Source organism: Chionomys nivalis, chromosome 4, assembly GCF_950005125.1.
Source record: "Chionomys nivalis chromosome 4, mChiNiv1.1, whole genome shotgun sequence".
In the NCBI taxonomy this organism is placed as follows: domain Eukaryota; kingdom Metazoa; phylum Chordata; class Mammalia; order Rodentia; family Cricetidae; genus Chionomys; species Chionomys nivalis.
In genome coordinates, this window is record NC_080089.1 from 55,177,097 (window position 1) to 55,200,839 (window position 23,743).

The 23,743-nt window shown below is 38.2% G+C and overlaps 1 protein-coding gene and 1 non-coding gene across 4 annotated transcripts in view; both read right to left on the bottom strand.

Moving 5' to 3' along the window:
* Peak1 (pseudopodium enriched atypical kinase 1) overlaps positions 1-23,743 on the bottom strand; it is a 211,902-nt gene that overhangs the window by 122,301 nt on the left and 65,858 nt on the right. The gene's annotated exons all lie outside the window — the stretch shown is intronic.
* LOC130874049 (U6 spliceosomal RNA) lies at positions 10,099-10,205 on the bottom strand. The gene has a single exon (XR_009057093.1). It is a non-coding gene; the product is annotated as a U6 spliceosomal RNA (small nuclear RNA).

The following is a 23,743-nucleotide window of genomic DNA, read 5'->3' on the forward strand; positions in this document are numbered from 1 at the left end:
AACATGTCCATAACAGTCTTCCTGCTGCAAACGACCACCATGCAGCACAGAATACAGGAAAAGGCCATTTCAGTCATGAGGACCACTAACGCGGAGAAAGAGGAAACAGACAGTTCTCAGGCAGGAAGCAATTTCCACTAACTACATGGTGAGGAAGAACCCAGCAGTCTCACAGTCCGGTAGAATTAGCAGAAAAGGCAAGCAGCCCAAGGTGGCTGGAAATTCTGTAGCAGAGCTTCACCAAGTTCCTGCAATCGGAACCAAGTTCTCTGAGTGTCAGATACATAAATACCTTTGCATAAGAAGGGTAGCGTTTCCTTGAGAGTCCAAGGAAATACAAAAGAATAAAAATGCAAATGATTTTCAAAGCTGACACTGGGCAGAAAATCAACAAATTCTCTCTGGATATACAAAGCAACCAGGAGGACCCCAAACAGGTCATGTCACAGAAACAGGGCAAAAGTAGCCTTAGAAAAGAAAAGCACTCTGCACATGTGCGGAAGCCTTCTGAGACTAGAAAGTCTAGAAAGGAACAAACCAGTGTGCAATTAGCAAACTGCCTTTTAGGGAAAGTCCAATGTTCTTTAAAGAAACAAGTTTTAAAACATTGGAATATAAAATTCACAGCTATTTGTCATTTAATGGAAACTACCTGGAAGACTAAGAAATAGAGAATTAGCAAGCAACAACATATAAAGTAGTATTTTAATTATGTTATTTATATAGTCCAGGATATAAATGAAAACAGGAATATGATGAGTGTAAGTGAAATAGGATTTTCAAAACAGAACGCCCAAAGATAAAATTAAGATTTAAGACGAAATTTCATGAAGTGGAAAAGTGCAGTTTACCATCAGAAGAAAACGTTAGTGAACTTACGAGAAGAGCAACAGAATTTACCCAGAAGGAAACACAGAGAAAAAGAAGAGGAAAAAGTTATTTTTTTAAGGGCAGGGTAGGGCGATGGCTTAGAGAGTGAAGGCACTTGCCGCTAAGCTCGATGACCTGAGGCTGATGGCCAGGACAAACGCAGTAGAGGGATCCACACAGTGAGCTCATCAAGCTGTTCTCTAACCTCCACAAGTATACCACAGCACACATACACGCACACACACAGAATTCAGAAGGAAAACAAAAATTGACACAGTGTGGAACAAAAATTCTCGAGAAAACCACACCGTATGAGAAGTAATATGATGTCATTTAACTGGAAATTCTAGGAAGAGACTATTGTACTCACAGAGCAAGAACTAAAGTAAGTAAACAGAACATAGAGTAAACCAATGGGATCCGAAATAAGCCAAGAGAAGACATGAAATGGAATCTAGAAGTACAATTATTTTGAAAGAATGATTAATAAAGAATAAACTAGTAAAGTGGTAGATTCAATACAAGTCATATTAACAATGTATTATATATAAATTATCTTCCATTCATTTGTTTTTATCAAGACAGGACTAAATCCAAGGCCTTTTACATACTAGGCAAGGGCTCTACCACAGACAAACATTACCTGTGCTAAATATTCCATTTAAAAGGCATATGAGCGGATTATGGTGATGCATTGAAAGAGGTATAGGCAGTAGAATCTTTTGTATGAGGCTTACCTGGGCTACATGGCAAGATCATTTCTCAAAACAAAACAACAACAAAACCCCCAAGTAAATAGATAAGATAAATGAAAAGTAAGATCCAAATTTATATTACCCCTCCTCCAAACACACACACAAAATAAGGAAAAAGGTTAAATTAGAAAGGCAAAAACCCTTCAATCTTAAATGGAGAGATTCCATTTATATCAAACAACAATTACTGTCAGAGACAGAGGGGATTTTATGGTATATAAGTTAGTTGATTTTAAAGGTGGAATAACCCTAAATATGCACGTACGTAACATCAGAGGCACAAATGAGTGAAGCAAAAGCCGTCAGATAGCACCGACAGACTCAAGTAAAGACTCCACACTTCCCCATGAACTAAATAACAAGTGCTCCAAAGGCACAGGAGGGGGACCTGCACAGAGCTGAGCATCCCTGAACACTTTCATTCCCAGCAGTACAATGGCCTAAGCATTTCTCAGAACAGAGCACTGGCTCAACCAGGAAAAAGGCCGTACAAACTGAACAAACGGAAGCTACGTGGAACCAAGTCAGAAACCAATAAAAGAGAGATACTGTAAAGTTCCCAAACATTCAAAAATCAAACAATATATTTCCAAAATAATCTATAAACAAGAAAATCCTTTGAAATTAGAGAACAATTTTGAGTCAAATAAAAGTGAAAACCTAGCAGGAATCTGTGAGATGCTTCTCAAAGATGCTCTGAGCACATTTGTAGCTTTCTCTAATTAGGGGGTTAAAAGGTTAAAATAAGTTATTTGAAATTCTATCAGGGCAAAAGGAACACATTAAATTAAATTAAGTAGGCAGTAACAAACAAATAAGCAAACAAACAAATAAATAAAATAGCCACCTGGAAACCAGATAAAAATCTATGAAACCAAAAACTGGTTCTTTGAAAGACTATTAATGAAACTGATAAATCTGTGGCCAGACTGAACAAAAGATAGAAACCACAGATGCGAAGACTGGCAATTCCGACGCTAAAGAGAAGCCATGGGTAACTTCAAGTGAAATGGTGAAAGTTCTCAATTTAATAAAGGGAAGAAATGACCCATGCTGAGTTGCTAAGATCTAACTATGAACAGAACATGCTTTATTTACAGTTCGGCAACTGCCATGGTTGCCATGGACTTTCAGGTACCCTGCAAATCCAGCACAGCTCCCCCTATAGGAAGGGCAAGATGCACTGCTACATAAAGAAGCAGCAAGCTCATGGGGTAGCATGATAATAACCATAACTGCAATGTTGGCTACAGGAATCTAGGTGTGATTAAAGTCCCAAAGAAATAGAGACACTCATTTATATCAATTTTAGTTTCTTGGCTTTGATATTATCGTATAAGTTTCATAAGATGTAACTAATAAAAATTATAGTGTTAATGGCCCTCTATACATTTTGTCTGTAACTTCTTGATGAACTTTGTGAATTCTTTTATGAGCTTTACTTATATTATCTATAACTAAGAATCTTTTCTAAAAAGGAAATTCATAGTATCTTTATCTATAATAGTTAAAATAAATCGAATTGGATAGGTTATATAGTGTATGAATTCAACCACATAATCTGGAAAGATATAACTATGAAAACAGGAAGAAAAAAACCCAAACAGTAGGAGAGAATAGAGGGATGACTAAACAGGACACTGAAAAATTTCAGATTGTAAAAGTCCTCTATTTGACATTATAATGAAGCACATATTATAATGTGTCATTATACATTTGCTCAAGTCCAAGGAATCTATGACACCAAGAATGAATCCTAATAAAACTGGGGATTTGGACTCCCTGATCTTTCCACAGCCTTTTATTGTTCTTGTAGATTTGCAGAACAGCCACTTTTCAGAATGCCAAATCTTGAATCAAAATGTTTTGGCTGTGTATAAAAACAAGCAAAGTTGGCAAGGTAATAATTTATAAAATTTTCAATGCAAATTTATTCATATTCAAGGAAAACAAACTGCAGTGAATGGCTTTTGGGGGTTCTACTTGTTTGTTTATATTTGGGGTTTGGAGCTAGATTTTTCATCTAAAAAATGCCCAAGAGCAAATGATTATCTATTTCAATAACTCTCAGCTGCATCCAGCAGAATAATCTTTAAGTATCTATGAAAATAATCTAATTTCAATTGAGAAATAAAAAACGTGGCAAACATGATGCCCAAATATTGAATTAGTATCTTGAATATTTATTTTTACTTGATATTCTTTTTCTCTGATAAATTCAAATAATAGAGCAACTAGTTATAAACTGAGCTACACAATACAGGTCATTAGAGCCTGCAATTCTTGTTTATTGCCTATTTTTCTATTTACGAAAATAGGACTCAACTCATTTAATTCTTGCAAACCTAACAATAACATATAAATGATGCCATGAGTAATACGACTGGTTTAATTGTTAAGTATATTTTTGAAGAGGAAAATGAATCAGGATTTTTCTATAGCTTCCATTGCTATACCCTTGCATGGCTCCAGGGACAGACGTGACTCAGGAGGAGAGGGAACTGGGCTCTCTGATGGAGAAACCGCAGTACCCTAGATGCTCAGCATATTTATTATAAAATAACTACATATAGATAAACAAGAGAGCCGGGCTACTTATTTGTTCGTTTATTTATTTTAGTCAGGTTGTTCATTTGTTTGTTTATCAAGACTGGGTTTCTCTTTGTAGCCCTGGATGTCCTGGAACTCACTCTGAAGACAAGGCTGGCCTTGAACTCACAGAGATCTGCCTGTCTCTGCCTCCCTCTGCTGGGATTAAAGGCTTGCACCATCACCACCAGGCTGAAGGAGCAGGCTATCATACACAGCTGAACAAGGAGACAGGTTTAGATAATGTCAGTAGGAGCAGCATCTGTAGGGAAGCAGTCTTCAGGCTGTAAATAACCGAGGGGGAAGCTCTGGTGAACATTTTCTACTGCACTATCAACATCTGCACAGCTTCCAGAGGAAAGCTTTGCCATCCCCGAGCCTCACCTTCAGGGAGAGGGGGGCTTTGCTATTTTCCCATGGGTCTGAAGGTAGGCCCATGTTAATATCACATGCCCATTTGGGACTTCATTGACTCAGGTTCCTCTGCTCCCCACACTCTAGCACCATGTCAAACTTTATAACAATATTCTATCCAAAAAGGAAGATATAAATCAGATAAACTATTTTGTTGCTTTAGGGTTTAGAGTAAACATACTAAAACATGCATACACATAGAAACCAGCATCCCATAATACCCTCACTGCCAATTTCAGAATTACTGAATATGAATGACATCAAAAAAGATCTAAAAGGATGTGGGGAAATGGCTCAGTTGGTAAAGCACTGTTAGTGCAAGGACCTGACTTTGTTTCCCAGAACCCACATAAAAATATGGGGCATGGTGGCATGTGCTTATGATCCCAGTATTGGGAAGGCATAGAAAGGAGAATCCCTGGTCATCCAGTCTAGCCTAATTGATGAGCTCTAGTCCAGTGAGCAACACTGTCTGAAAGGTGTACAGCATACCTGAGGATGGAATCCAAGGTTGTCCTGTGGCTTTCGCACACATGCACACATATACATACACATACACATGCACACACATATTTACAAATAAGGATTGAAAAGTTCCATATGTTCGATAAGCACTGTAATCATTTTTATAAAGTACCCTGCCACAAAAAGCAGATCACACTGAGAGAAATAAATCTATATTAATGTATAGTCAACTTCCAGGTAAAGTACTTTATCTAATGCTATTAGATTTATCAATGAACTAAGTATTTCAATATTCTTTTAAAAATAAATATTTTAAAAGTAAAACCATGTCTTCTAAATTAAAAGGCTCCCAGGAGTAGTGATATACATCTTTAATCCTAGTACTTGGAAGGCAGAGACAAGTGGATCTCTGTGAGCTCAAGGCCAGCCTGGTCTACATAACAAGTTTTATGCCAGCCAGGGTTACATAGTGAAACCCTGTCTCAATACAACAACAAAATAGTAATAAAGGTTATTATTTATTTATTTAAAAGGCTATAGGAATATGCCAAAGGAATTTTTTTTCCAGACAGGATTTTAATGTGTAAGTTATCTTGGAGCTACCTATGTTGTACAGGTTGGCCTTGAACTCTTATGTTTCAACCTCTAAAGTGCTTGTATTACCATATCACCAATGCTAGCTTTCAAAGGAATATTAAAATCTAAATGAAGAGCTTCCTGGAAGCCTGGTTGGTATGCAGCTAAATCAGGAATTCTTTTTTTTTTTTTTTTTTGGTTTTTTCGAGACAGGGTTTCTCTGTGGCTTTGGAGCCTGTCCTGGAACTAGCTCAGTAGACCAGGCTGGTCTCGAACTCACAGAGATCCGCCTGCCTCTGCCTCCCGAGTGCTGGGATTAAAGGCGTGCGCCACCATCTCCCGGCTAAATCAGGAATTCTTTAAAAGTAAAACAAAATTGGAAACTCTGATCTCTCAGCTAATCATCACGACTATTTTATGAACACTAAGTCATAGCTGGCTCACAGGAAATTTAAAACAGGAAACTTTAAAACAATAGTTTTAAAAACTGTCATCTCGAAAAGAAAGTCACAAACACATTAGTAGAAACAATGCGATAAAACTGTCAGGTGTTTGAAGCTTCCAGAAACTAGATTCTTGGTTATCTCAAAACTTAAAAATGAAGTCCTATGAAGTGGCCTTTTCATTTTCCATTTTCAAGTTCCATACAACCATAGTCTAAAAAATAAAACAATCTTCTACATACTTTCTGGTCAAACAGAAAGCTGAAAATTAAAAGGTAACACTATTCAAGTCTGCATCACATGCCATTTGCTGGAACTCCACGGATCTGTGACGCTAGCGAATGGGAGGAGGCAGAGTAGGGCATGTGGAAAGAACATTAGTACCTTGGCAAGACAATGCTTAAAAGGACTTTTTTTAAAAAAAAAAATTTATTTATTATGTATACAATATTCTGTCTGTGTGTATGCCTTCAGGCCAGAAGAGGGCACCAGACCCCATTACAGATAGTTGTGAGCCACCATGTGGTTGCTGGGAATTGAACTCGACCTTTGGAAGAGCAGGCAATGCTCTTAACCTCTGAGCCATCTCTCCAGCCTCTTAAAAGGACTCTTAAGGAAAACAAAGTTCAGGAAGGACCTAGCACATTTTTCACCTCTAAGTCTTATCTTACGCTACCTTCTGATTTTGTTTGTAACCAACTCCATCCTTCACTGTCCCCCGTACCTAATTAGAAGCAGCTGAGAGCCACCTGTCACTTACCACTTCTATAGAATATATGTGGTTTAGCATCTTTAAAGACTTCAGTTAAGACTAATATTTAGGGACGATCAAGCCTCTACAGAGAAAGCACCATTACTTCACATGTCCAATTCCTTCTAAAGTAAGAACAAAAAAATGAAATGAATAATCACTCGTGTGGGGCTGGAGAGATGGTTCAGCAGTTAAGAGCATTGCCTGCTCTTCCAAAGGTCCTGAGTTCAATTCCCAGCAACCCCATGGTGGCTCACAACCATCTATAATGAGGTCTGGTGTCCTCTTCTGGCCTGCAGGCATACACACAGAAAGAATATTGTATACACAATAAATAAATAAATATTTTTAAAAAATCACTCATGTGTACATACTATAGTTTTAAGAAAAATTCCACTCCACCTAAACACAGTATTACTCACAGAAAGTTATCAAGGTAAAGCAATTTACTATTCTCTACAGCAAAATTAATGGCAAGCACACAGGTCATGTTCTAGGCAGCATCACCATAACTAGAGAAGGAATATAAGAAAACCATAGCAAAGAGTCAATGAGAGAAGGAATTCTCTGTAAAGATTTGCTTTTCATATTTTTTTATTTTTATGTATACTTTTGAGTTAATGTAAGTTCTCAGCTCAAGTACAACGTATACACATTTCATTATTTTGGTAAAGACAGAACAGCCCTGCTAATAAACTACTGATAAATACAAGAACACTAAAAGTCAACTCTTCGGTTTTTTTTTTTTTTTTGTCTGTTTGTCATGTGTCGTTTTTTTTAATTAATTAATTAATTTATTAAAGATTTCTGCCTCCTCCCCGCCACCGCCTCCCTTTTCCCTCCCCCGATCAAGTCCTCCTCCCTCGTCAGCCCAAAGAGTAATCAGGGTTCCCTGCCATGTGCAAAGACCAAGGACCACCCACCTCCATCCAGGTCTAGTAAGGTGAGCATCCAAACTGCCTAGGCTCCCACAAAGCCAGTACGTGCAGTAGGATCAAAAACCCACTGCCATTGTTCTTGAGTTCTCAGTAGTCCTCATTGTCCGCTATGTTCAGTGAGTCCGGTTTTATCCCATGCTTTTTCAGAGCCGGGCCAGCTGGCCTTGGTGAGTTCCTGATAGAACATCCCCATTGTCTCAGTGTGTGGGTGCACCCCTCGCGGTCCTGAGTTCCTTGCTCGTGCTCTCTCTCCTTCTGCTCCTGATCTGGACCTTGAGATTTCAGTCCGGTGCTCCAATGTGGGTCTCTGTCTCTGTCTCCTTTCATCGCATGATGAAGGTTAATATTCAAAAGGATGCTTATATGTTTTATTTTGGCTTCACCTTTTTATTTATCTTCTCTAGGATCACGAATTATAGGCTCAATGTCCTTTATTTATGACTAGAAACCAACTCTAATATGTATATATTCCATACTTTCTTCATCCACTCTTCCATTGAAGGGCATCTAGGTTGTTTCCAGGTTCTGGCTATTACAAACAATGCTGCTATGAACATAGTTGAGCATATACTTTTGTTGTATGATAGGGCATCTCTTGGGTATATTCCCAAGAGTGGTATTGCTGGGTCCAGGGGTAGGTTGATCCCGAATTTCCTGAGAACTCGCCATATTGCTTTCCAAAGTGGTTGCACAAGTTTGCATTCCCACCAGCAATGGATGAGTGTACCCCTTTCTCCACAACCTCTCCAGCAAAGGCTATCATTGGTGTTTTTTATTTTAGCCATTCTGACAGGTGTAAGATGGTATCTTAAAGTTGTCTTGATTTGCATTTCCCTGATCGCTAAGAAAGTTGAGCATGATCTTAAGTGTCTTTTGGCCATTTGAACTTCTTCTGTTGAGAGTTTTCTGTTCAGCTCAGTGCCCCATTTTATAATTGGGTTGATTAGCCCTTTACGGTCTAGTTTCTTGAGTTCTTTATATATTTTGGAGATCAGACCTTTGTCAGATCAGACTTTGTCAGTTGAGGGGTTGGTGAAGATCTTCTCCCAGTCAGTGGGTTGCCTTTTTGTCTTAGTGACAGTGTCCTTTGCTTTACAGAAGCTTCTCAGTCTCAGGAGGTCCCATTTATTCAATGATACCCTTAGTGTCTCTGCTGCTGGGGTTATACGTAGGAAGTGGTCTCCTGTGCCCATGTTTTGTAGAGTACTTCCCACTTTCTCTTCAATCAGGTTCAGTGTGTTCGGACTGATATTGAGGTCTTTAATCCATTTGGACTTGATTTTTGTGCATGGTGATAGATATAGATCTATTTTCATTCTTCTACAGATTGACATCTAGTTTTGCCAGCACAATTTGTTGAAGATGCTCTCTTTTTTCCATTGTATACTTTTAGCTCCTTTATCGAAAATCAGGTGTTCATAGGTTTGTGGGGTAAAGTCAGGGCCTTCTATTCGATTCCATTGGTCGACTTCTCTGTTTTTATGCCAGTACCAAGCTGTTTTCAATACTGTAGCTCTATAATAGAGTTTGAAGTCAGGGATGGTAATACCTCCAGACAGTCCTTTATTGTATAAGATTGTTTTGGCTATCCTGGGTTTTTTGTTTTTCCATATAAAGTTGATTATTGTCTTCTCCAGATCTGTGAAGAATTTTGATGGGATATTGATGGGGATTGCATTGAATCTATAGATTGCTTTTGGTAGAATTGCCATTTTTACTATGTTGATCCTCCCAATCCAAGAGCAAGGGAGATCCTTCCATTTTCTGGTGTCCTCTTCAATTTCTTTCTTCAAAGACTTAAAGTTCTTGTCAAATAGATCTTTCACTTCCTTGGTCAGAGTTATCCCAATATATTTTATGCTATTTGTGGCTATCGTGAAAGGTGATGCTTCTCTGATTTCCCTCTCTGCTTCCTTATCTTTAGTGTATAGGAAGGCAACTGATTTTTTGGAGTTGATCTTGTATCCTGCCACATTACCAAAGGTGTTTATCAGCTGTAGGAGTTCTTTGGTAGAGTTTTTGGGGTCGCTTAAGTATACTATCATATCATCTGCAAATAATGAAAGCTTAACTTCTTCCTTTCCAATACGAATCCCCTTGATCCCCTTATGTTGTCTTATTGCTATTGCTAGAACTTCAAGCACTATATTGAAGAGGTATGGAGAGAGTGGACATCCTTGTCGTGTTCCTGATTTTAGTGGAATGGCTTTGAGTTTTTCTCCATTTAATTTAATGTTAGCTGTCGGCTTGCTGTAAATAGCTTTTATTATATTTAGGTATGACTCTTGTATCCCTAAAAAAATATGGAACGCTTCACGAATTTGCGTGTCATCCTTGTGCAGGGGCCATGCTAATCTTCTCTGTATCGTTCCAATTTTAGTATATGTGCTGCCGAAGCGAGCACAAGTCAACTTTTCTTAATCACACACAAGAAATGAAAATGATCAACTCAGAGACACCACGTTACCCCTTTTTTATGTTATTTATCATCTGTCCCCATTACTACTTTCAATGTAAGGACCATTTATGTTTCCTGTTTATATTTGTTTAATAAATCACCAAATTCTTTCTCACATAAGGGCTGCATAACAAGGATTTAATTTATCCTACTAAAGCAAGAAAACATGTTATACATGAGACAGTCACTAAGGCACTCAGTCTAGGTCCAGCTATGGGACCCTAAGCTAATTCAGTTTGGTCATGAGCACAATGACAGTGATAACATTTAATCCAGCATAGCATAAGGATGTTTGCAAGAGGTTAACATTTGCAAGAGAACTTAGAAACCTTTAATGTGATATACAAATGTGAAATCTGTTCCCTTATTTGTCACTCGAGAAGATTCAATGAAATGATCTCTAAAGGCTTCTGTCTCTAAGTCGTCTTTGGTATTTACTTAGAAGCACCTAAAGCAAATTAACTTTATATGAGGCTAAGAAAACAATTAACCTCATGTTACAGAATGAACCAGTAAGCAAAGTACTCACACAAGTGAGTAGGAAAATTGGAGTGGGAAAGACTTAGACTTGCCTCCTGTCTCAACACCCTTCCCATCCCTGTAGCTATGTCTGCCATAGCTGCTATCCAAGCTCACTATCAAAATCTCTTCACAGGATCATACAGCTTCAAAACTATGGCTATACATTGTTATGCAGGAGCTCTTATTAAGATGATATAAATATTATTCTGGTGAGATGGTCCAGTTATTAACAGTCAAATTAAAAATCTTCAAAAGTCATAAATACTAAAGGCCATAGACCTTCTGATTATACTACACAGTTACTTGGCTCTTGTGATGGCAAATCTTAATCAAATAGGCATGATGTAACCTGTCTAATCTTTCCAGGAAAGGGTTTTAATTTTGCTTTTGTTACCAATTAACTATGTGATCTTGGGTAATTATTTTCTGTCTTAAAGACAGGGATAACATCAAGCTTGTCACCTGACTAGTATGACTTGAACAGGCTAGCCCACATCAAGACAGAACAATAGAGTCTGGCACATATTAAGTGCTTGCAAATGTTAGCTTGCCTTTCTAGCCTTCCAAACTTTCAGAGAACAGAGGGTGCTTTTCTTTTCTTTCAACTCCTTAGAAAGCTTCCTTAAATGAAATGTCCTATCTTTCTATCTAGGCCTTGGTCCTCACCTTCGGTAATCAGTAGCTGGACAGCAAACTTAAATAAATTGAAGGGCACCGTGACATAACAGAAGGTAAACATGCTTCACAGTCAGATCTCAGTGGGAACCCCACTGTGACTGAGAGCTTTTGTCAAACCTTACAAAACTTATCTAGCCTTTTATCATCCTGTCTTTCCTATTCACAGGTCTCTTGCAAATACTGTGAAAAGGGCATGTCTCCTTTATCTCTGTCCTTTCCATGTTACTATGGCAAGACTCAAAATTAGAAGATTTAAAGCTAGGATAAAGCAGAAAAGTGATTCAAAACTGGAAGAAAAATGATACATTGTGGAGAGAAAAAATACTTATGTAAGTGCATCAAATTCCTTCCATCTCTCCTTTAAGTCAATAGACCTCAAATGTTCTTTTCCTATAGGAAGGTGAACTGAAGGGCATGTGTAAGTGAAAGATGGTTGGATTACTCTTTAAAACTGAACATTCTTTGATTTACTATAGACAGAATCAAATGTTTGCTTTTTCTACTTGAGAAACTTTGGTTACTCTTTGGTTGGTTTTGTGTTTTTTTGGAGATGAGGATCAAACTCAGTATGTACTGTGCAAGCACTTTACTGTAGACTTAGTTTTGTTTTTGCTTATCTATTTGCTTATTTTTGAATCAGGCTCGAATTATGTAGCCCTGGCTAGCCCAGAACTTGCCTTGTAAACCAGATTGGCCTTAAACTCAATAACATGCTTGCCTCTGCTTCCTGAATGCTGAGATTAAAAGTGATTGACACCATGCCTGGCTGGACCTGATTTTTAAGCAATAAAATAGCCAAGAGGTATTTTTGGTTGGTTAATAAAACAAGCAAATAAACAAAACAATATAGGTTAGGCAATTAAGAGGCGATCATTTTCTCTACTATAAATAAAAATAATTCTTTACTATAAAAAATAGTATGCTTTTGCTCAAGATGACTTAAGTACCCAGAGAATGCATGCAATCAATTGCAGATTTTACAAAAATCTAAGGCTAAACCTTTTAACGTCCAGGGAAAAGAGTGAATGTTAATTTTTTTTGGAACTAGGAGAACTCGAATATGGGCGGGACAGGGTGGACAACAACTATGAACCATAAAATCCACAAACATAAGTCAAGTTTCACATCTAATTTTATTTGAGTCATGAAACCCTAGTAATGTATGCTGTGTATCTCTAAATCTTTTAGTAGATTCCAGATAAGCTTATAGAATTTAAGTTTTAAAATTCTGAAACCATATAGTACAAACTGCTAGTCAAATAATGAAACTAGTTAAGAAAGGTGAAAAAGAACTATGGAACGCATTGCTGCATTCAAGACAGAAATACCCTGTGCGCATGTTATTAATCTTTCTCATCTGCAAGGTCTACAAATACAAAATGAAAAAAAAACCTTACAATATTATTTTAAAAATGAAATAAGATAATGTGAATTAAGTATTTGACAGTGTCTAGTTCATACTAAATGCTTAAGAAATTATATGAACTTAAAAATAGTCCTTATCAAACTAAGAAAAGAAAATCTAATAATAAAGTTATGTTTTTAGGTGAAAAAAGTTGGCAAATTTAAACATATACTCAATATTTAGTACAGAATAATACTAAACAATCACATGCTATTTAACGTGCTATCGAAAACCTACTGACCAGTAACCTACAACATCTACCCATCTCATCCCAAATACACTATACAGCCATGAAAGTCAATAGCTTAAAATAAAATTTTTTATTATGTCTAGCACTACCATTAAAGCTTTCAATGACACCCACTCACGCACAGAATAAGCCTGGGTGCATTCCCAGAGTAAATGTTGAAGTATTACTCGTGAGTTTCTCAATGGCCTGGCTTATGCCTGTATCTTCAATTTCATTTCTCATCTTCGACCTCATTGTACTTTTGAACCACAACAAATCATGTTGATCCCACATATCTATCCTCAGGCTGTTCTCTTTGTCAATACAACACCCTTCACTTAGTGGGAAACTCGGTTTTTCAAACGTTAGGTTCAGGATTACCTGTCCGCCACAAGCCCTTGATCATAGCATATTTCTCTATTTGTTAACTTCCCACATCATTGCAACAAGCACTCAAGGCAGATCCGTTAAAGGGAATGGAAAACAATGCAAATTAATGCCAAAGTAGCAAAAAATTTACACCCATAAAGCCAATGAAAAAGAAAAATAAGATTTCTGAAAGTTACATAAGAGAAAAAGTCTTCCATTAGATCAGCTCCACTGTCTCAGTGGGTGGGTGCACCCCTTGCGGTCCTGTCTTCCTTGCTCATGTTCTCCCTCCTTCTGCTCCTCATTTGGGCCTTGGGAGCTCAGTCCGGTGCTCCAATGTGGGTCTCTGTCTCTATCTCCATCCATCGCCAGATGAAGGTTCTATGGTGATTTGCAAGATATTCATCAGTATGGCTATAGGATTGGGCCATTTCAGGTTCCCTCTCCTCGGCTGCCCAAGGAACTAGCTGGGGACACCTCCATGGACACCTGGGAACCCCTCCAGAGTCAAGTCAAGTCTCTTGCCAAGGCCAGCTGGACGGGGACTGAAAAACATGGGATCAAACTGGACTCTCTGAACGTGCCGGTCAATGAGGGCTGACTGAGAAGCCTAGGACAATGGCACTGGGTTTTGATCCTACAGCATGTACTGGCTTTGTGGGAGCCTAGTCTGTTTGGATGCTCACCTTCCTAGACCTGGATGGAGGGGGAGGACCTTGGACTTCCCACAGGGCAGGGAACCCTCACTGCTCTTTGGACTAGAGAGGGTGGGGGAGGGGAGTGAGGGGTGAGGGAGGAAAATGGGAGGCGGGGAGGAGGCAGAAATTTTTAATAAAAAAAATAAATAATAAAAGAAATGAAATAATAAAATACTATGGAACTAAAAAAAAGAGAAAAAGTCTTGGTCTGGGGAATCTAATCAGTTAATTGTTCACAGACTGTTAAAGACAGAAAATAAATATTCAAGTATAAAAAAAAATCCCAGAAAGTAAGTAAGTAAATAAATAAATAAATAAATCATGAGGATGTACGGCAAAGTCTGGAGAGACAGGGAAGAGCAAAAATAAATGCAAATAGAGCTACCCTTATAGAGAGACTTAGTCAGTGGCAAAAAATAAAAATATGGTACACATAATTGTCGGTTTATTGGAGACTTTAGCTACAGATAATTTGCATTCTGAATGCAGTATAAGTGAAATATATTGATCCTTAAATTACCAGAGTATTACCCAGTGTATAGAACAATAAACCTGTGGGGTATTTACCATAAAAGGTAAAGATTAAGCCATTTACCAAAATAAGGAAAAGGAACAAATGCTTTCACAGAAAATTTACTGCTTCCAATGAAAGCAGATACTATTCACCATAACCTAAAGTCAAACAAACAAATCAGCTGCTTCAAGTTGAAGCATCTCTAAGTTCTCTATTTCAAAAATGAAACGAATGAATAAAACTTATGCTCTGGCAATGCTGAAGCATGCATGGGCAGCCCGCATATAGCGGTTCTGTTGAACTTGTCCATGTTGGGTTTCATGGTTTAAGTTGATGAGGATGACTGACCAGGTCTTTCCTCAAGAGGACACCATCTCATTAGATAGTTGTGAGCATTAAAGCAATGCTCTTAACCACTGAGCTATCTCTACAGAGCACTCCAGTAGGATTTGCTGAAGGAGGTAGGTAGAAGCAGGAGAATCACGAGTTCGAGGCCAGCCTGGGCTACACACATTTATTTTAAACATTGCTTAATAAGGCGCCCAGTGTAAATCTCCTATACCAAGAATAAAGGTGATTAAGAAACGTATGCCGAGTGTCACAGTTAGATTCCCAATTCTGTCATACAAAAAAATAACCAAAAACAGCTTGAGGAGAAAAGAGTTTATTTCAACTTACAGCTTGTAGTCACCATCCAGGGAAGTTAGAGTAAGAACTTAAGGCAGGAACCTGGAGGCAGAAGCTGATGCAGAAGGCATGGGAAAATGCTGGAGGAGTGCTGCTTACTGACTTGCTCATCCTGAATTCTTACAGCACCTAGGACCAGTCAGTTGCCTGGGGGTGGGGTGGGGGTGGAGGTGATACCACCCACAGTGGGCTAGCTGTGCCTTCCCACACCACCAATCACTAATTAAGAAAATAGCTTACAGGCTTGCCTATTGCCTGATCTTATTTTCTCAAATGCGTGCGAGTCCCTCTCCCCAAATGATTCTAGCTTGTGTCAAGCTGACATAAAACTAGCCAGCACACGGGGCCAGAGAGATGACTCAGCAGGTAAAGATGCAGGTAAAGATGCATGCCAAGCTGACAGAGTTAGAGCCAAAGGACCCACAGTGGAAGGAGAAGCGAGTTCCTGCCAAGATGCCCAATGACCTACACATATGTCTGTGACCCCACACCACCATAAATGTAATAAACTTAAAATACAATTTTAAAGAAATATGCTAATTAACTACAGGATCACTCGATTGTAAAACTCATGTGGGCTTTGTCTTTTTGCTTTAGACACTGTAGATGCCAATTCTCTTTCAGCTTTGCATAAACTTAAAAAAAGATAGAAAAACTGAATGTAGCTTTTAGTGTAATGTATATGTCAGAAGGTATGGGCAAATCTCATCTTGCATTTAAACACCCCTACCGATATGAGCCAAAATCAATGAATGAGAGGTTAAAAATCCTTTTGAGCTATTGCATTCAAGCAAATTGACAGACACGAATGCTTTCATCCTAGTTCTCGATTATGAAATCTTCTTGCATTAAATAGCATATAAAATAAATTTCAGTAAGGGAATGGGAAATGATATTTAAAGCTAGCTAAAGAAATGCCAAGCATAAAAGAAACTGGCAGTCCACCCATGTCACATTGACGGCAGGTTATGCTCACATACACTGCGGATGATCATTCAGATGCTGCCAGTCAATGCCATCTACATTCTTCAGTATTCCAGTTTGTAAAGCCTATCCTCCTGACTCAGGGCATATGGAATCATTCACATGAGGTGAAGCCATAATTGTTAGGAATTAGTCACTCATTTCTTATAGTCATAATCTTGACTACAAAATAGGACTAATGTCTGTAATAAACAAATGAAAGGAAAATTTTATTAAAAACATACCTACACAGCTAGCGGTAGTAATAACAAACCAATGAGCCTGTGAAATGGGAAACGGGTTAGGTTCCTATGAGCTGTTGATCTTCTATCTGTTTAAAGATGTCTTAGCCAGTATATACTGATGATCCATGAACACTAAACCCACAGCCATAGACTACTTCATGACTGAGCAAAGGTCACTCGATACATGTGCTTCCTCCATAACATGTATCATAGTAAGCAATGCGGCATAATACTCCAGCACATTGGAGCCATTTTAAACAGCAAAATTACTAATGGAAAGCACAAAAAAAAGAATACATGGCATTAAGTAGATTGAAAAAGAATAACTTTACTGTGTAAGAAAACAGAAGGCAGAATGTCACCTTTCTTGATCTCTTTCTAAACATGTATATCAATACCTCCCAAAAGACTAAGTACAGACCTGAGGGTTATTGGTACATTTTAGTAAATAGGTAAATTTGAAAACATAGAATCTGTATGAGAATTGACTGTACATAAATATGTAGGCATATGTGAGCATGCCATATCTTCACATTGGTATACTGGATACCCCTACCTGAATGCCCCAACAATACATCAAACTTAACCAGATTCATCATCTACCCTTATGCTAGCTAAGTTTTCTGCTACATTTATTCTTCAGTAACACCATCATTGAACTCTCTCAAGCTATTCCGTGGGTCACTTCCTTCTGCATATACTACTAGGCACCAAATCATGGATTCTTCCTGTAATATGTCTCCTAAAGTTATTTGATGTGTTAAAATTATCACCAAGGGCTTTATTGCCACTTGAACCATTGCTATAATTCTGGCTACATATTTTCTCTAATACTCTAAAGTTACAGGATGCAATATTGTTAAGATCTTCTTTCTAAAACCCCAACATAACCATAATCCTTGTTTCTTTATACCCATACGACAGCTTCAAATTTTCTGCTATGGGCTATATGTCCATTCATGACTTAACCCCAAACCACATTTGTTTACTTATCTACTGATGCTTCTCTTGACAAACTATATTGCAAGCACATTCATACTCTATACTTTTGGAAACTTGGACACCTGTTGCTATTCTGACCAGGGATATCAAAGGTTTTTTGCTTGTTGCTCCTTTTTTCCTTTTCCTCTGTATTCATGAAGGACAAAGGATGGGACCAATCACAGGATTCTCCTTTTAACAGGGAAAATAAAAAGTTTTCCCAATATGCTCAGCCAATTTGGCCCGTCACTGTCCACATGTGTAGGGAAAGTCAACAGTGTCTTGACAGCCAACTTCCTCAAGGGTGGAGACTGATCCAGTACCTCCACAGAGGCAGCTCTGGTCTATGGACTGAGTGAGTCTAATGAAATAAACTACAGCAAGTACCAAAGAATCTTCTGACTTTTAAATATGACTTTTAAAAAAACTTCTGCTGCTCTATAAATAGGGAATTATTACTATTCTAGGAGCTTGCCATCTATCACCATGAAACAATATGATTATTGCTTTCTCTGTAGAGTACCAGACAGAATATTAAAAAGGAATCAGAAAACTTGAAATTTTGTCTATATAAAACAATCTTGCTGACTCCCAGTTTATGTAAAAGACAATGCTTAGTTCTCAAGGTAGTTCTAAGGATAAAGAAATACAAACAATAGAAATACAATATAGGAATGTATAAAATGCTATAACATGTGAATTATAAACACAAAGGCTGTTAAGTCTCAAAAGGAAACCTACAGCTCTTATGTCGTCTGTTTGAAGCATCCAGCACTCCAATACATGACTAGAGATGAAACACTAGCAATGTCTAGTACAAATGCTAGATACTACCAGGTCGTGGCGAGATGAGCTGAGTCTTGGACTCCATGCTTTCATGTTATAGGAAACTACACCAGCTATACCTTGTAGCCACACACTTCGTTAAGGAAAACATGCTTTACAAACAGTCATTGTCTTGTTACAGTTAAATATAAAAGCACAGCACAATTTTAAATCTCGATATGAAAAACAACATAAATAGGTTAACAGAGAACTATTAAGTTCCAATTCATCAGTTAAGAATGAATGAACAATACTAAAGTGGACCAAGGTTCTAAAGCACTCCTAGAATATTCTAATACTTCAGCTCTGTAAACTGTAACAAGACAACAAATAGCAGGTTGATGTGGGAAGATCATTTGTCTATCTGTTGCTTTCATTGGTTAATTAATAAAGAAACTGCTTGGCCTGATAGGTTAGAACACAGGTGGGTGGAGTAGACAGAACAGAATGCTGGGAAGAAGGGAAGTGAGACAGACTGCCATGGAGCCAGCCACCAGGTCAGACATGCTGAATCTTTTCCGGTAAGCCACCACCTCATGGTGCTACACAGATTATTAGAAATGGGTTAATCGAGATGTGAAAGTTAGCCAATAAGAGCTAGAACTAATGGGCAAAGCAGTGTTTAAAAGAATACAGTTTCCGTGTAATTTTTTGGGTGTAAAGTTAACCATGTGGGAGCCAGGCGGGACGAAAAGCAGGCCTGCTTGCCTCATCACTACAGCAGGTATGCATAAGTGTATTAACAAACAGCTGTTCCAGAGACGAAAATTACTTTGGCTCCTCATTTTCTGTCTGTGATAAATTTTAAGCAATTATTATCTGAAAAGAAAATAAATCGAATCTATATTATTAAAGAAAGGTTTTTTTGGGGGGTGAGGTTGGCTGTTTAAAAAAATTCTTACGGGTTTTTGTTTGTTTGTTTTTTAAGACAGGGTCTCACCATGTTGGCCTGAAACTCACTATGTAGACCAGGTTGGCTTTAAACTCACAGGATTCACCTGCCTCTGCCTCTAGAGCACAGATTCTCAACCTTCCTAATGCTGCAACCCTTGAGTTCATTTTCACATGTTATGGTAAGCCCCCAACCATAATATTATTTCCATTGCTACTTCACAACTGTAATTTTGCTACCATTATGAATCTTAATCTTTAAATATTTTTGGAGCTAGAGGAATGTCAATGGGGTCATAGACCATAGGGTGAGAGTCGTTGTTCTAGAGTACAATGATTTAATTATAAGAGGTGGTGATGCACACCTTTAATCCCAGCACCTGAAAAGCTCTCTGAGTCTGAGGACAACCTGGTTTACAGAGCAAGTTCCAGGCTAGCCAGGGCTACACAGAGGACCCTGTCTTAAGAAACAAAAAAAAACCCAAAAACAACAAAACATTTCTCCTATGATTGAAAAATAAAAATGAGGCAATAAAGAATCTCAATCTCTTTCTACTTTGTAACCAGATATTGAAAGCACAGTGCATATAGTGAGAGCTTTTTAAACGGTAATAGGTCTTAAAATGGCCAGTAATCACTGCAATGATATTGTATGCCACACTGTCTTAAATTGTGGTAAGAAAAATGAAACTGATCTTATATTGAATGATTGTTATGTTCCTTCCCCTTTGTAGGATTTCAAGATTAATGTGAGTTTTACACTGTATTCCAAATACTTTGCTGAGTAGAGAATAAGACTTGAATAATACAGGCAAGACATTTAGTTCTCCATTAATAAGAAATTGTCAATTTTTGATTATTCAACATTATTGCATTCCAAATATTTACTGACTCTACCGAATTCTAGGTCCTTGAACTGATTTTTCAGTCATTTAAAGAATGTAAGCACTGTAAATTTTAAAGATCTTAAGGACTATTAATCATATTATCTCACAGAGGTACTTCCATTTTTGTTACTATGGCTTAGGCTTTCTAATTTTAAATCTTAAAAACTCAAGCATCCTAGCATGGGGGGCACAAACCTGTAATACCAGCACTGGAAAGAAGGAAGTAGAGGGTCATAAAGTCACGAAACCAGCCTACACAACACAGCAAATTCCAGGCCAACCTGGGCTATATAGTGAGACCTTGTCTCAAGAAAATAAAGTAAAAAGAAAAGTCAGCCATTTTAAAATAGGCAAACAATTGCAGTGTTACTATTTGGTAGAGATTCTATTTATCCTCAGTCAGTTGAACAAGGCTAATATACAGCTAAGATATATTCTTGGTTTAGTAGTGGTTAGGAGAGAAGTCATTATCGTTTGTTTTCCTAGTACGAGAAACATAATAATGTCAACATTATTTTACCTCAACCTGTCTGCCTACCATATTTATTATTTCTAAAAAGTGTTCTATCTTTTGTTTAGCATCCTTTATCATAACTCTTACCAGTCTTTTGACTGCTGGATTGAATATAATGGTTTAAATGGTCCTTGAAAGAATATCCTTTCTAGAGGGCTGAAGATAGATGATGGTCAGCAGGTAACAGCTGTACTGCTCATACAGAGGACCTGAGCTCAGTTCCCAACACCATGTCAGATAGGTCACAGTTGCCAGCTTCAAGGGGCATCTGGAGCCTCTGGCCTCCACAGGCACTTGCATTTACCTGCACATATGCACACACAAACACACAACTACCTATACAATAAAAAATCATTTTAAAATAAAAAGTAAAATATCATTTCTAAAATAAGCATTAGGTTTCCTATCATTTGTTGTCCCTAAGTTGAAGATAGTGTGTGTGTGTGTGTGTGTGTGTGTGTATATATATGAAAAATAATTTTCATCTATTTTGTTGTTCCTAGGTTGAAAGACATGAAACATGCATATTTATAATTTTATATGTATATAAAATGGAAGCAGATGAAATGTACAGAAGGCAAGAAGGACAAACAGGAAGGAGGAAGGAGGAGAGGTAAGAAAATGAAGGATGGGATGGTTACATTCAATTAAAAAAACCTGTGTGAACAACTAAATTCAAATTTTATAGTCTACGTGCATTGAGACATGAATGAGAGCAGATACATGGACTTTCTATAAATTTATTTTATTCAACACTGGGCACTGTCCTCAATTAATGTACTAAAATCAAAGTCAAATTTAAGTTCCTTCCATGTCCCTAAAACTTCCCTCCTCCATGTGTTCCTTGGTGTTAGCAGGGATGAGAACTGCACCTGCAGGCCGCTGGGCAGCAGCACTCGGCAGAACGCGAAGCAGGATCAGAGAGGAAGAAAGAAGGTGCTGGCTGACACCATGCATCCCTTCCCACACTCTTCCCACCTACGCCACTGGATGCCTCTGGAAACAGCCAAACTTTCACTTCCACCCGTGAAAATGCAGTGGGACAACAAAAATGAAGATACAAAAAACTCAGATACAAAATCCTAAAGGTTTTCTGCATAATTTTTCTTGCAAAAAAAATCCTTTCATAATCTTTCCTAAATTGATTTTTATTATCTTAGTATTTCCCTTTAAAAACCTTCAGTTTTCATCACAGTCTACGGATCTTTACATCATCATCTATTTAATGATTTCTTCCTCTCGTCCCCTCAACTCATAAGGGTTTTCATTGAAAACTTTTTAAAACAATTTTTAAAAAATACACGAAAAGTTCAAAAGCATCAAAGATTCATGTGAAGTATGAAGATTGATCTACTTGATAGCACACTGCTGATATTATAGCCTATCACTCTAAAAGCTTAGGCTTCTCGTTCTTACACTAAAGATACAGCCTAAGTCAATACATTAACCTACCCTGTAACTGCCATTCAAGTCTTACGAATGCCGTTTGTAACAAAAGGATCTGGTCAATCCTCATGGGTTGCATTTATCCTTCATGTTCTTGTAGCCTCCTTACACCTGGAATAGTTCTTAAAATTATGCTGGATTTTTATAATCTTTTAAGTTGGAAGACTACAGGTTATATAACCTCAACTGGAATTCTCTAACTTTTCTTCAAGATTAGATTTTGGCTATGCACTTTTAGGGAAACTTACCAAAGAAATAAAACTATATTCCTACATTGTATCCCTTCAAGTAATACACACAGCATTTTGTTTCTCGCTAGGGAAGTATTTTCCATGTTCCCTCTGACAAGTTCTTCTTTCCTTTATACTTGATATTTTGCAAGGAGAAAATTCATTTTAACTCCTTGGGTTACTCTTGGTTGTGACAGTTTCTCAGATCTTTCTTGCTTTTGCTTTTTTTCTTTCTACTATATGTGGATATGTGTGTGTGTACATGTGTGTGTGCGCGTGCATGCGCACACAAGTATGTTCATGTATGTTGTATACATGTGCTTGTGTGCATATATAAGGCAAAGATCATCATTGGGTGCTTTTCTCAAGATCCACTGACTTGGTTTTTGAGATAGGGTCTTTCCCCAGCTATATCCCACACCACGTCATCAGCACCTACTCCTCTTTTTCAAGGACCTGTCTCCATCACAAACCCTCATCTTGGCATCTTTAGTGATGCCAAGCTCTGGTTCTGTGACCTGCTTGAGTTTTGATGCCCTAGGTGAGTATTCTTTTAAATAATTTATTTTTATTTCATGTGCTTTTGTGTTGTGCCTGCATGTATGTAAGTGTGAAGGTGTCAGACTGCCTGAAACTGGAGTAATAGTTATGAGTTGCCATGTGGGTGCTGGGAATTGAACCTGGGTCCTCTGGAAGAGCAGCCAGTGTTTTAACCACTGAGTCATCTCTCCAGTCACCATCATCCCTCCTCTCCTACCCCCGTGAGTATTATTAAGAGTCTTGGAGGAGGCATTCTGTCTACACAGCAGGACCACACTTCCCTCTAGTCGTCTCAGATCGGCAGTCTTGTCTCAGTGTCCTGTGTCTGAAGAAAGAGGCTGTCCTTGAGCTCACTGCAGCACATACAATAAAGAAGATGCAGTGGGTGGTACCTAACACTTCTGCTGAACCTACTGGCACCAGAATCTATCACAATCCTGGCCTGAGCTAGGTACCCAACTGCCAGCTCTACTGCAGGCACCATAGGAACAGAGTCTAGAAAAGCTGTTCCTCTGCCACAGGACAGTATCTTCTTCTCCTTAGGGCTTAACTATATACTGTGGTGGTGTAGGCTAGTGTCTTAGACCCAGGCTGGACTGGAAGAGCAAAGTATCTGCCATCTCTCTCCCTCCAGAGATTCCTGGGGAGAATCTGGAATTAAAGACTTTTAGGCCCCACTCCACAGATATCTTCTCTACCCTACCTTCTCCCAGGAGGCTGCTTCAAGGCCAGTGTCTCCTTAGTCACATGTTGATAAAGCTATAGTCTCCCAGAGAAAAAACACAGAATGAGAATGGGATGGGGGAGGTTCCAGTACATTTTTCTTTCTTCTTCTTTTTTTTTGGGGGGGGGGGTGGTTG